The sequence below is a fragment of the Pecten maximus genome, chromosome 13 (genome assembly GCF_902652985.1).
Source record: "Pecten maximus chromosome 13, xPecMax1.1, whole genome shotgun sequence".
NCBI classification, from domain to species: Eukaryota; Metazoa; Mollusca; class Bivalvia; order Pectinida; family Pectinidae; genus Pecten; species Pecten maximus.
In genome coordinates this window covers 34,133,409-34,149,437 of record NC_047027.1, presented here as the reverse complement: position 1 = coordinate 34,149,437, position 16,029 = coordinate 34,133,409, and the positions used below count along the sequence as shown (strand labels likewise).

Here is a 16,029-nt window from a genome sequence, read left to right as displayed (position 1 = left end):
TCCAAATGTTAAATTTTTGGTGCAAGTGTTGAAAGGCATAGTAATTTACGGTAATATGGTCCCTGTGGGGGTCAAACTATCCCCTGCCGGAGTTAAACTAAAAGATTTTTTGGAAAAAAAACAGATTTTTGAAAATTTTTGGACTTAGAAAATGTTTGCGTTAAGTTTTTGGTGCAAGTGTTGAAAGGTATTAATACACCACTTCATAATTGTACTAGGGTGCTGATAATTTGCAATAGAGTCCCTCTGGGGTTAGACTATCCCCTGTCAGAGTTAAACTAAAAGATTTTTTGGGGAAAAAACCAGAATTTTCAAATTTTTGGACTTAGTATATTTCTGCGTTAAGTTTTTGGTGCAAGTGTTGAAAGGTATTAATACACCACTTTATAATTGTACTAGGCTGCTGATAATTGGTAATAGACTCCCTCTTGGGTTAAACTATCCCCTGCCGGAGTTAAACTAAAAGATTTTTTTGGGAAAAAACAGAATTTTCAAATGTTTGGACTTAGAATATTTCTGCGTTAAGTTTTTGGTGCAAGTGTTGAAAGGTATTAATACATCACTTTATAATTGTACTAGGGTGCTGATAGTTGGTAAAAGACTCCCTCTTGGGTTAAACTATCCCCTGCCGGAGTTAAACTAAAAAAATGTTTTGGAAAAAAAACATAATTTTCAAATTTTTGGACTTAGAATATTTCTGCGTTAAGTTTTTGGTGCAAGTGTAAAGAGGTTTTAATACATCACTTTGTAATTGTACTAGGGTGCTGATATTTGGTAAAAGAGTCCCTATGGAGTTACACTAGCCCTTCTTGGGGTGAAACTGAAAATAAAACAATGTGAAAATGCTCACAATAGACAATTTATACCGATCCACATTTTTCAAGGGAGACAACTCTCATCAGGATAATATTTTGTAAAAAAATTGAAGAAATATGTCCAAAAGCAATTACATTTGTATTTAATATATTCATTTAATCTACAACAGCAAAGCTTGTCTCCCGAAGGTTTGTCAATAAATAATTTATATATATATAAATTCGTATGGTTTTGAAAATTGCATGAGTTCACAAAGCATAATCTGATCAAGTAAACAATATAAATATTATTAATGCAATTTGCGAAACCAGTCCAATTAATATATTTTAATTATTTATTGACAAACATTTGCGAGACGAGCTATGCTGTTCTCCAACAGCTCTTGTTATAGAAGGGTAGAATTTCGCAGATTTCTTAACCAAAGGTCAACAATTTCAAAGCACGTTAATGCTTTGCCATGTACGTGGAACATTCGACAAATTGATGGCATTATTTGAATTGTTATGATTCAAATGATGTGACACTATTTTAGCCACGATGTAACATTTACAGGATAAAGATATTGATATTGATGTGTGTGAGCCTTACGATGGTAAAAGACAGAGAACACATTTCCCAACTGAAAACGAGAATGGGTGAAGTGTATGCAACTTCACCTCACATTCTGAAATCTTGTATATCAAACATTCTGAAATTAGAACAGTCATAGTGAAAACACGGTTGTCACAAACATTCCAAGCATTTCATGGTCATATTTGTTATTACCGCGTCCACGTGACATGGCAAGTTTGATCCAAATACGTTTTAAAGTGAAGTCGCTAGATAAAAGGTGAATATCCCTTCCTCAACTACGTCATCGGGGAATACTAATTGTGGAGCTATTCAGGCCCCTTGGGCCTCTTGCCTGTTGACACTGTTATATTTCTTAATATCTGAATTATTGGTCTGTGGTAGATGTACATTAGAACATTTTGTTCTTCTTTTTTTGACTGTTTGGTTGTAAGATTTGTCAGCATTTACTGCTTAATTGTATCATCTTCTCATTACTTACTCAACTGAGTAATATACAAACAAGTACCCTAGTATAAGTATTGGTGAGTGTTGGCATCTTTAGGAATTTTCAAAATGATTGTTTATTTCCTCGATTTCCTTTTGAGTAATATGAATTGACTATCAAGGAGGAAATACACAGACTCTTAAAGTAATTAATCAAATTGAAAAATGAAAATGATTTGACAAAATTTCCCCGAAGTTCTTTTGAAGTATTGATATTCTTCACATTTGTTTCTATAACCTGTTAACATTGATTGATTTGGTGAGAGTAAAGCCTCTGGTGTGGTGTGTACTCTGTTTTCGACGACTTGTATGTTATGCTGTGTGTCGGTAAACACTAGTCGTACTGTTATTGAATTAGACTGTTTCCCCGTAATATATCATACTGTGTATCGTGCAGGTGATAAATATATCATACAGGTGATATAGGTATCATACAGGTGATATAGGTACCATACAGGTGATATAGGTGTCATACAGGCGATTTTAGTTATCATATGAGTGATTATAGGTATCATATAAGTGATTATAGTTATCATACAGATTTTTGAAGTTCATGGAATAAAATGTCGATTGACTTTTAATTGACATGCATAAATGGGATTTGCTCCTCCAATTAGGAATTGGAAAGTTATTTTGTTATTTTAGTAAAGAAAATCGGGAGTATCTGTGTGAAATAATAGTTGATAATTTCAAATTAACGACTTCTGTGTCAGTATAACATATTGATTATATTCGGTATTTACGACATTATATTGGATATTGGAAGTGTACAAAAATTATTTCGGTAGAAAATATTATCACCTTGGCATGCAATTTAATCAATAATGATAATCCAACAATTTCAGATACAATGAAATAAAACGAAGGAATTTCTGAAAAATTGAAAATAACAACTTTATTTCCTTTTCATTTGATTTGCAACCATTTACAATATTTATGAATTATGTTTCTATTTAGATTTTCCAAATAATCACACATAAATGTTTATTGACAGACGTATTTTCCTAATTCTCCACAAGGAATATCTCCATCACAATCGTAATTATATTTCCATTTATCTTCCGGTAGTGTACACATTCAAAATCAAATTTAGTGTGATTTATGGTCTTTTTATAAAGCCTTCGCCTGTCCTCATCAATAACGTTAGCACTGATTATCTTCTACATATGGATACAAATTCTATTGCTTCAATAGATTTTTATGTATTTAATGTGTATATTTTGTTAGACTGTTGCCGGTAACAATGCTACGTTTACCGTAAATAGTTGTGTCTGTCGATATCACAATGAACAGGAATTAATGCATTGTCCCTCCAAAGTCAGGAGGAGAAAGGCTATATGAATATGTATGACCCAGACTCGCTATGAAATGTATTTTCACATAAGTCATAGTCAGTATTGATTTTTATTTTGGACAAGAAATTTAAATTGCATTTTGATCGTGACATGTAAAATGCATGATAGGTCTACAACAAAAGAATAAAAGAGTTTTGATTCTGTTATGACATGTTATTGAATGCAACAACTTTCGTTTTATCTTCCGAAATGAAAGATTTTGGTAGATTTCAGGATCACAGAAAAATGAACCAAATATGTCCCCAATTTGAACATTCTTCAATGTTAGTCATGAATATAAACAGCTTTCACAGTTGTCATGATTTCTTAGCACTCTGATTAGAGATGATTATTAACCAAATCATTCTCTAGCCATACCGGAAAAGTTTTGACGATGCTGAGCTCCCTGCTACATTACTGATATCTTCTTGGGGCACTGACACATAACCTTGTGCGGGCATCCAGATGAGATACCGGGCGCGTTTGTCGGGAGGGTTTTGTACGTAGGGGGCGAATTTTGATCCATATACACTTGGAGGAGCTAAAAGCGAAAGTCCACTGCGCCGCTGTAGTTTACCAACAATGTATCCGATATTGTCTGCTGAAAAGGGTGTTTCGACGTCATCGTTCGTTGCCATGGTTTCTTTAAGTGCTAGAGATATCGTCACTGCTGACAGAAACATTACGACACACTGTAGAAGGTTCTGGGAGTTCATTTTGTCTGAAAGAAAATAAAATGACATTGCATGTAATATTTGTTTATGATTGGAATATGTGAAGTTCACGTAGAGAATCATTGTAAGGATTCTTAACAATTGTTTTAGAGGCATTAAAACAATTGAAACAGATAGTTATCGATCACAACAAAGGGTATTTGACAACAATGAAACATGGTATGGGACGTAGAAATTTATTCATAATTACCTTTATGTTTGTTTAACACACTAATATCATTACATCATTATATATCTAACGATACCAGTTTTTTAGCTTTTATCATTCGAGCAAGCAGTTTATTTGGTCATTGTAATGGCTCTTAGTCATGAAACTTAGGCACAGATGCAAAGTCACATGTTACCACGCAATATCATAGGGCTATTAATACAAACAACATTATAACATAGTTTATATTGATAATCATTTGATAATGGAGCCACGGTAGAGAAGCTATACTTTGGCTTGTTTTTGTTTAACGTCCTATTAACAGCCAGGGTCATTTAAGGACATGCCTGGCTTTGGAAGTAGAGGAAAGCCGGAATACCCGGAGAAAAACCACCGGCCTACGATCAGTACCTGGCAGCTGCCCCACGAAGGTTTCGAACTCGTAGCCCAGAGCTAGTGGAGGGTTAGTGATAAAGTGTCGGGACACCTTAACCACTCGGCCACCGCGGCCCCTACCACGGGATATCATAGGGTTATTAATACAAACAACATCATTACATAGTTCATATTGATAATCATTTGATAATGAAGCCGAGGTAGAGAAGCTATACACGTAGATAAACGGTTACATTTAGAGAAGACACGTATGAGACCCCCACTTTTATGACATCATATTGGGTGACTAACTCCGATATATCATTGAGGAATCGGGAGTGTTAACTTTCATATGTCTGTCCCAAATTAGGACGTTTTAGAGTCATAGTGATAGGATCCTGTTATTTTGCATTTGAGTTTTATCAATGCTGCACAGTTAAATGGATGATTGATTATTCTTTAGATTTTGACATTATTCGTAGAGATTCGCGTTTCAATCAACGTGGAGATTACCATTCATCTTATAAACATACATGTATATACTGTGGAAATTGTAACTTTAATAACTTTAATAATGATATTAAAGCGAAACATAATAATGCTATTAAAGCGAAACATCTATCTAAAAAGCGAATGCATTAATTAACCTTACTAATAGAAATAGAAATACTGAAGAATATATGATGATCAATATCACAATAAGTCCGGGGTTTTTTTTGTAACTTTTTGTTGTTTTTGTTTGTTTGTTTGTTTGGGTTTTTTTTGGGTTTTTTTTTGTATTTTTTTTTTCCAAAACTTAAAACTAAAAACATATTATTTGCTATAGAAAAGGTATACAGAAGTAGCAAATAGCATAAGGATAGTTTAGCGCGCAATTGTGCTTTCCACGGAAATATGTACATTCATCAACTAGAATAGTACCATAACTAACGATTTTGGCTGTAAAATTCAGGCCTAAATATCCAATATGATGTCCTTTATTTAGATGGTTTGAAAATAAAGATGTTTAGACAAACAAGTTAATTAATATTTGAAGTTATCAAGAGCTCATCGAAAACAAGATTATAAAACTATTTAATTTTGTTCTGACAAATGTGATGTTGTAATTGCTTAAAGTGTGTTACCTTACACCACACCAGCTTCCAATGCACGTTCTCCTAGTGTATAGATAAGATTACATGAACCTTGTTTATGTGGACAAAGAGGAGCTTTATGTATCTGGACAAAGAACAATTTCGAGTTTCTGGACAAAGAGCAATTTCGTGTATCTGGACAAAGAATAGCTTCGTGTATTTTGGCAAAGAGCAATTTCGTGTATCTGAGCAAAGTTCGTCTGGACAAAGAGGAACTTTGTGTATCTGTACAAAGAGGAACTTCCTGCATCATTATTGGACAAAGAGAGCAACTGCCCCACGTAGGTTTCGAACTCGCAACCCAGAGGTAGAGCGCTAGTGATAAAGTGTCGGGACACCTTAACCACTCGGCCACCGCGGCCCCTTATATGGTTAAAAGGATCCTATCGTGCATATGGCCAAAGAGGAACTTCGTGTATCTAGACTAAAGTGGGACTTTGTCGATCTGGAATAAAAGAAACTTCGTTTAGCCGGACAAAGAAAGTCCTCCCGTGTGTCTGGACATTTCAGGGGAAAAAATGTAGTAGTAATAATGAGTTTATGAAACAAGGTTTGTCGCTTTTGTCACTGACAACTCTAAAAGTGAGGTCAAACAGATTTTTCAGATTGCTATTACGCTCAAATGTAAAAATATTGGTTTTAAATTTAGATTAACTCACCTTACTGACAGTAGTCTAGTTCATTTATTAATGTATAGTTGTGCGCATCCTGTCCCTGGGTAGCTTTTAAAATCAAAATCACCCAATATTGATGGTTTTTAAAATTTTCTTTAAATTGTAAAAGAAGAGAATATTTGCTCAATTGATAACATTTTGGTTAATTTTAAGTTTTAAAGAGAAACTACCGTATCGTTTTTGTTATATCTCAATTAATAATAGTCCATCAATAGATACTGCGTTGGAATCGAAATGGCGTATTAAGGCTTTATTTGAAACATATATACATGCATATATACATTGTATAATGAAGTTGTTTTGTTTTAGTAAAAAAAAAAAAGATTTTAAAAGGAGAATTATGTAGAAAAAACTGACAGTAGACATTATACTTTATTAAAGGTAATCCTGGCGGAGTTTTGTTGAGAGTAAACAGCTTTACTTCGTTTGATGAAAGTCACTTGCGTGTAAAAGCCAATACAATTCTGCAGTTAAAATATGAACTTGTCATCTCCCGAAAATATTTCAGCTGTTTCATTATCGCTAACTATGTTACAGCCGTGAGAGCATAGTCTACACTGCGGTTCTACATTGGTGTTAAATTAGGTGTTTGTAACCTGTACCAATTTCGGGACATCAGATCAATGAAGTTAGGGAGCAGGGTGATGTATTTTGCGGAGACATGACCGTAGTTGTTATTTCAGTTTTTCGTCTTTGTTTTTATTATCGTACGCGGACGCCATTCTGTCAATTAAGAATGTTCGTTTTAATTAATTAATAAACGTTTACGGTGAAAATAATGTATATTCTGCTATCTAATTCGTAATTGTTTTGATACAGTATAATGTGTTGAAAACTGAATGTTTTAGCTATATATGTTGTTCAATATATCAATTGACAGTTCAGACCCGAAATATATTTAGATTGATTGTTTTACAAATATATGTGGTAGTATATGGACGACATTGTACTTTTACCTGTAACCGACGTTATAATAGTGACTTATTCTCTTTGTTTCGTTTACAATATACGGAGGCACGGTTGTCTAGTGGTAGGAAGCACGGCTATGTGACCGAAGAATTTTTAGTTCGAATCTTGGCACGCGCGCTGTGTAATATCCTTGGATAAGAAACTTTACTCAATTGTGTTCCATTACACGTGGCTACAAATGAGAACGTTGTATGGCAGTGCAAGAAATGTCGTGTGAAACTTGTTAATGCCGAAATGGTAGCTCCGGAAGTATGCTTTCTAGGGAGTTGAAAAAAGATATTGACTGGTTGATAAATGCCGTATAACCACGGGTATTAGTTTGTGAACGCTCCGATGCGGCTATATTGCAGTAATTAAAACTCCAAATTATTATTGTTCTCACTATTTACCTGGATTTTATTGTCGATTAAGACGCAATACTATATTTTTCTTGGCCTAGCATCTTTACTGTTTACCCGGTTAATGGTCACCTCGTGATATTTTGATTTACATATTTCAATGTTGTTATGCGATTTTCTTATCAGATATGTATGCATACGCATTTAGCAGTATTACAGATATTTTTATTCGTGATAACTAGAACATACATAATTGTTTATACCTATGCAATTAATATATTTTGTGTAACTTTTTCTTTCCTTGTAAGTGATATATAAGAGTATTACAGTATATACTGAGTAGTCGTTATCTAAGAGAAACCTACGTTTGCGTTTTATTCGCCAATAGATTAAGGTCATGTGTTCCTTCGTTGATATCAATCAAGGTAATTAATTCAAATTAAAAAATAATTAATACCCGAGGATAATATTGCAGTCGATTTTAACAGCCAGATCGTAAAAATTTTCGCGTTGAAATCGTATTTTGTAATTCTTTACTGCATTACAATTTAAATTTGCCAAAATTTCGTTTTATTATTTCATTCATTAGATATCCATAAAAGCAGACAGAATACTTGTCCAGTGTATAATTTATTTCACAAGAACCCGATGAAATCGCTGGTAGAATGATAATACCAATCAATATCGGATCCTCATTCACCTAAATTCTCATTAGTTGGTCCGTGATGAATAGGGACCGTTAACATTCAATGTGTGGACACGTACATTTGGGATCACCTAGTGCTTAATTAAAATTGTGGGGGAGTGATTTACTATTTAACTTTCATGCCGCAAGGTGAAGAACTTCAATTGTAACGTGCGCAGCATGTAAATTGGACTATTTTCTTCATTCACTTGCCCATCTTGGTGTATATTGTTTTGATAATATGTTCGATTCTAATCTTTACTTTTGATACATGTGTCGATAAAGAAATGAAAAAACATGACTCCCATATAAAAAAAAACACCGCTGCAAATGTAAGAATCAAACCTTGAATGTTAATTTACAAATAAATAACGTTACAGCATATACGATTAATGTTTGTGTTTCTTCTGCAAAACGTGCGCATTTACACTCTCCGACGAAAACTAAAAACTGTTTAAATATAATGCTTGGAATGATGCCGGTCTTGAAGACTGGATAGCTATAGGCAATAAATGTGCTTATGATTAACTTTATATTATAGACTTGTATAATCAATCGTCAACAGCGATATAGGTGCAATTAAAGAGAACATGCTTTATGAACAGAGGGCAAAAGCCAGCATGTGAAACAACGTGTAAAAACGTCGACGATAAATGCTTTAGGTTAAAGGATGTGTTCTTTATGCTGGTGTTTTCTATAACTATCATTATATATTGACATCCTGTCACCATTGGCTTTTATGGTTGCTGTCCTATATTTTGGAAATCTCATAAAGATCGCGTAATATTGTTTTCGAAGATCTCTCGCTGTTTTCTTTTTCCAGCGCGCAATTTTCTTTCAGGAATTACTCTAGCAGCTATCTAATTTTAAACCTCTTTAAATCACCGCTGAAGTGTTTGTTGACTGCGAAGTATTGGCACATTTACAGAAGAAAGTTATTTTTTGTAATTGTAGTTTTCAACAACAACAAACGGAGGCTACGTCAGTGTAATTTCATTTTGTCGAGTATGCCTAACATAAAGTCGCCCAAACAGCCCTGTGTGTAATTCGCGACTCTCTCAGACTTCATTTGTAGCACATCATAATACAAAGGATATAAACTTATAGCAAAAATCCCAAATTCTAAATAAAACTTGATTAAACGAGAGCAATATATGAACAGAATAAAGATATACATAGAGAAGATTTAAGAAGACATGGAAAAGACTTGTCCATATCAAATCATTTTGGTTGTAGACGTAAATGATATTCGTTATTAAAAGTGATTATTTCACAACTAATTTGATAAATGATATTTTAGGTGAAGAATGATATTATTCAATATTCTGATATTTTACTGCTCCCATTTTAAACTCACTTTCCTAGCTGTCACCAGAAAAAAAGGGTAATGATTTGATAAAGGGTTTTAAATCATATACACTATTAAATTGGATCATAATATTAACCTCACTGCAGTTCTAGACATCAGCTTGGTTCCAAACAGTTGAAAAGATTGTTTGTTTTCGGAGTCTTGTCGTACATCGTTTAATAATCGCTTTGACGATAAATGCATTAGATTCTTCCTTAATTGTTTTAACTATATTACTATACATTTATTTGATTATTATTTTTTACTATAAATGGAGAAGATACTACATTTATTGAATAATTGCTTTAACTAAAAATGTAGTAGATACTACATTTATACAACGATTGTTTAACTATAAATGGAGTAGTTACCACATGTATTGAATACTTGCTTTAACTATACATGGAGTAGTTGCTACATTTATTGAATAATTGCTTTAACTATAAATGTACTAGATGTTACAATTACTGAACAATTGTGAAGTATATGTGGTAAGAAAGTGAGTTATTTGATTTTGGTTCGTGAGGTTATGAAGTTCGTATTTAAATTGTCGGAAAGAACACATAATAACAATAATATCCAAAGCGTTGTGATTTTACGGGTTTTCATTCCTTAACTTCTATATAGTGTAAAAGTAAATACTACGTTCAATACAGTAGCGAAGAAAAGTTTGTTCGTAGCGAATAAACCACTTCTATAATGCTCTAAATATTTATCCATAGTTCTTCTTTACGTTACGTTAGGAAATATAATTGAAGATACACTTACCAGACTGATGCCGCCTTTTCTTAATAGTCAGTCCGTATGTAGTTGTCCTTCCTCGACAGGAAAGTTCCTTTGTTCACAGCACCGAGAATGTCAACCAATTTATTCATAAACTCAGTCAGACGCACCTAGCAGAATGACCGAAAATCACGTGACAATATAAAGGCTGTGCATTGGCTAAGGACAACAATATCCCACGCATTTCTCTTGTACAACACCCTTCCCAAATGCCGCTGATCGGAGTAATTCGATAACCTTCACTCCAGTGTTCGATGGATCTTGGTAGGAGCAAAGTGAGTAGCGGTACTGTATCCATTGCAGTTGTAATTAATCTTGCCGGAATTATAACATCTCTATCAGCGACATTAATGACACTGTCAAAATGATGTAGTGGTTTAGTAGGTAATCACGGTTATTTTCTAGTCATTAACTCTAGAACATAACATTTGTGTATAGAGACACGAGTATAGATTTAGTCACATTACACAGGGTTCTCAAAGAGATTACAGATGAATTTATATACCTGAAATACTTGTTAGGTACTCTTTACTTCTCAAAAAATGAAACACTTTTAAGGTGCTCTTTACTTCTCAGAAAATAAAACACTTTTTAAGGTACTATTTACTTCTCAGAAAATGAAACACTTTTTAGGTGCTCCTTACTTCTCAGAAAATGAAACACTTTGTAGGTACTCTTTACTTCTCAGAAAATGAAACACTTTTTAGGTATTCTTTTTTACTTTTCATAAAATAAAAAAAAATGTTTGGTACGTTTTACTTCTCATAAAATAAAGCTCTTTTTATTTACTCTTTATTTCTAATAAAAAAACACCTTTTATGTACTCTGTACTTCTCATAAAATAAAACACTTTTTAGGTACTCTTTTACTTTTCATAAAATTAAACACTTTTATGTACTCTTTACTTCTCACTAAATAAACACTTTTAAGGTACTATTTACTTCTCGGAAAATGAAACACTTTTTAGGTGCGCATTTACTTCTCAGAAAATGAAACACTTTTTAGGTGCTCAGTACTTGTCAGAAAATAAAACATTTTGTAGGTACTCATTACTTCTTATAAAATAAAACACGTTTTAGATACTCTTTACTTCTCATGAGTAAACCACATTTTAGGTACTCTACTACTCATAGAATAAATAGAATAAACACGTTCAGGTTTCTAAATGCATGTACGTTACTCTGAAATAATTTAGAAATGTGAGGTAATAATCCAGATATGGCATGGTAGTAAAAGAGTTGGTAGGAATGGGGTAACAACCAGCAGGTATGCATTTTAATGTGGAAAACGAAAGTACAACTTTAACTAGCTGTACTGAGCTTCATGATTTTTTCCCGCCTACGACGGAAAGTTACAAAGCGAAACTGTTGTTACTTCTCCGACGGCGACGGGGGCCTGGTCAACATTTCAATTAGATTTTTACTTTTCGATCCGTGATCAAAAAGTATAAGATCCAATTTCAGCCAATCTTGGTGTATAGTTAAACCATGTTGTTGATATCAACAAACCAATCATTAACGAAATGTCATCTAGAAAGTTCGACCATCATTCTCGTAGTTTGAAAGAAGGGTATATTTCTAACAGATGTTTGGCAAATGGCAAGCCGGGCAAAGGAATCTTATTATCCATTTTTAAGCCACCATCATCAGATGGCAGGCTATTCAAATTGCCATGCGTCCGTCGCCCGTCCATAAACTATTCTTATTGTCGCTATTGTTTAGAAAGTACTAGGGGATCTTTCTCAAATGTCATGTGAAATTCCCTGGGTCTCTAGTGGTACATATTGCATTTTGGTACCGATTGGAAAACAACATGGCCGACAGGTGGCCATCTTGGATTTGACAATTGAAGTTTGTTACCACTAGTTTTCAAATTTCATATGTAGGTTCCCCTTGATCCGTAGTTGCGGATATCCCTGTGTAGGACCAACCTAACAACAACATAACCAACAAGCATCATCTTGGATTTTGACATTTGAAACTTCATTAACAATTTCTTAAAATATTAAATGTAAATTATGGGTCTTTCTCAAATCTGAATGTAGAAATTTCCCTTGGTATGCAGTTGTTCATGCAAGTCTGGTTGGAAGACCTAAATATGACCATCTTGGATTAGCAATTGCAGATTGCTCCTGCTATATACTGTTATATGACGTTATTCAATAATTTGAATGAAAAGTGAAAGAAGGGGGGAAAAAGAGAAAAGATCAGTCTTTCATTAGACTGATAGGGACCATTCAGTGGTGGGCGCGAAGATCCCTCTGGGATATCTTGTTTAGCGAATGTATTTCATTCTTGAAGGCAGCGAAAAATAGAACCTTTTTACAGTATTGTATGGAATTTGATATCATTAAACCAGTGACATTAGATATCGGCTAATTGATTTAGACACTTTGTGTTATAGAGGATATAGTAGAAGCAGAATTTAAAGAGATCAATGACATTGCAATTAAGCTGCGAAAAACGACCTTTTCCAATTAAGACAGGCTTATCAATTCCATGTACGATAAAAATATTGCTTGGTCGAGTCGAATCTTAAAACCGCAGAAAAATATAACAACGGTAATGTTGTTCAATAAATTATACAATTGAACAGATTGGTTTCTGTTTTCTTCAATGATTCAAATGTCCCACAGTGAAAATGACCGAAGGACAAGGAATTTGTGCCATTTTACACCATCCACCCCTAGCTATTTGTAATGAGGGATGTCGGGATAGATGACTACCAAGTTTGTTTTTTTAATGTGCGGTGCCGAGATACATGACTACAAAGTTCGTTTAAATGGATAACCTTGGCTTATGTTCAGCATCGCTAGAGTCAAGTGTTCATGCATACATCCAGTATACCCAGAGTTATGATATCATCATGTCAGATATGTGATGATAAGGGCGTTTTCTTCATTCTACAAATAAATTAATTAAATAATATTTGACTGCAATCAAAACGGTTAAAATATGCTAAAATCAGCTGTTGGTTAACATAAAAATCCCAGTGTCATGAGTGTATAAAAGGTTGAAATATGTCGTTCAGAAGCTAGTACAGTACCAGTGAATGATAGGAAGCTATTGAGCCTAGGGTGAAGTCTTGGTCATATTTTACGTATATATTCCTGGTGTTGTTAACTGAAATCTGCTTTACCTCATAGGGAAAGATATAACTTTGTAAACCTTATCTTTACCCTGTCCTTATATAATCAACTTTTATATTTTGCTAAGCAAAAGAGCAATAATGTTGGCAAATTAGAGCATGTAACACTCTGCTTTGATTGATTGACGTGCTGGGGTTTTATGCTTTCTTCTATTTCTCGACGGAGGATACATATAAAACAATATGATATTGTAATAAAACACTTATTATTGGTGTGTGATTTCACATTAATGGTTTATGTGACGAGCTGGTTGTGTTCAGATTGTTCAGTGTGCTTGTTACTTATTTTCTTTTTGTCTAACTAGACCAGTCTACCATGCATATTAAGGTATATCTATCAGATGAGTTATAGCTTACATTATGCGATAATTCGGATATAACTAATTTCAGATTTTATCGGAAATCGGAATCATCCTCAACAACAGCTATTTCTGTTTTAAAGACAAATAAATTACAGACGACAATGATCTTTAAGAATAACATCTTTACATTAAAATTCCAAGAATAGATATTGTGTTTCGCGTTTCTTTTTTTAATTGATGTATTTATTTATGTAATTTCCCTTTTTTGCTTAAAAGAATATAATTTGTCAGGAAAGCTCTACTAGGAGATAGATAATTTAACACTGACCTTGGCTACTGAAGGCATTGGTATGATAGAAAGAGCCTCGGTCTATGTTCTTTACCGTAAATCATGAACCTTGTAAGGATTCCTTATTTGTGAAAATTCAAGGTTTCCTTAATTTCGCCAGGTTCATGGCCGTATATATAATCCAATCAGGAATTCCAACTGACCTGATGGATCCGTGTTATCAATTCCTTGTACACTTAAGCAAATCAAGCTTTTCTTCCCTCGGTTTTTCATCATGACAGCATCGATACACACTTTAATATAAGCGTATTGGAAAAGCGCAAAATGGACATGTTTGGGAAATTTTGTTTGGCTACTCAACGAGCACCTGTCTGCCTGTTTATTATGCCTCCAATAGAAAATGTTCTGAAGAGTAAAGTTTGTTTGCCTGTTCGTCCATTACTTTTGCAGAGTCCATTTATAATACTTGATATGCATTAAATGTACATGTATTTCATCCTTTTTTTCAATTTTTAAACAAGTGACTTTGACATTTAAGCATCATCGCTATGCAAATCTGTCCAGTTCTATCACATCCTTAAATTAAGAACCTTTTGACTCAGCTGTAAAAGTGTTTGAAGTAGGTCAGTGCATGACATGTCGTAAGCTGTATGCTCACAAGGGAGTTTAAAAAGACATTGGCTGGTTGCTAAAAGCCTAGTAACCCTTGATAACAATTCGTGAACCGCTTTGATATGACTATGTTGGTAAGGGGTGTATTAAACTCTTAAAATTATATTATCATTATTATTGGTGACAACGCAAAAGCAGGAATATCAACTAGCATCGAACAAACTTCATTTTGCAGCAGTTGCATATGTTAGAGCTCATAGCGGTTATGTATCTGTCAGAATAAAACGAAAATTGAAAATGAAAAATAACCGTCTGCCAAACATTCCTTCAAGAATAGCTGCTGGTGTGTTATCAATCTGCCTCGAATTTACACGTGAATCTGTTTATTCATCTATGTATGCTGTCATAGTAACCGCCTATTGTATCTACGTTGTCATAGTAACCACATATCTAAAAAGGAATGGGACTTGATATATGTATTTCATCAAAATTGTCAAATCCACATTTCAATTTAAATGTCTTTTTCGAGAGAAAAAAAAACATATACATTGTATATAGTGAACTTAGAGGGTGTTACATTTCAAGTTTTTTGTTTTGTTTATTTTTTGTTGTTTTTGTGCAAACGTGTGATTTTACTTCATAAATAACATCTGATCCCCCCCGTTCCTTGACATGGCCATTCTGTTGCTTTTAGCTGAGTGTTGGTCACTTTAAGGTTTTGGGTTTAATATATATTTCATTTGTTGCTTTACCGAAGTCTTATTTAAAATAGTTATTGTTGTCCCCAAGCATTACGCCAGGCAATTGAAGGAATATTTTATGAAAAGAACAGTCTGTTTCTCGTGTCATTGTAATTAACCATGATAATACAGTGAAATTCTACTATAGCGTGGCTCCCTGAATTATCGAAGGAAAAGGGCTCCTTAAAAGATCTTTATTTGCTGGCCTTTTACAAATAACGTTAGGGACTTATTGTATTTAAAACCATAAATCATTCCGAAAAGACATGTCCACAAGTTACGCAATCACTGATCAGTAATTATATGACAAAAGAGTTATCAATTATTAATTAATTTTAACTTTTTTTTTCAAACAATTACATGATCAAATGATAAGATAGTTACACAATCTCAGATATGTTATTACATCAATGTTTCAAAAAGAAATTAAGAGTGACACACAATTGCTGATTAGTTTCTACAATGACATTGTCGGATAAATAATAAGAGTTACATGATTACTAATAGTTTTTTTAAAGTGACATGATATAATGGAAATGTTACACG

The 16,029-nt window shown here is 33.7% G+C and overlaps 1 protein-coding gene and 1 long non-coding RNA gene across 2 annotated transcripts in view; one reads left to right on the top strand and one right to left on the bottom strand.

Annotated features, from left to right (window-relative positions):
* The window catches only part of LOC117340789 (selenoprotein S-like), a 39,057-nt gene that overhangs the window by 17,563 nt on the left and 5,465 nt on the right, over positions 1-16,029 (top strand). The window lies entirely within an intron of this gene.
* Positions 2,751-10,619, bottom strand: LOC117340790. Its single transcript, XR_004535443.1, has 2 exons — positions 10,379-10,619; positions 2,751-3,927 (listed from the first exon to the last, which is right to left on the bottom strand). It is a non-coding gene; the product is annotated as an uncharacterized LOC117340790 (long non-coding RNA).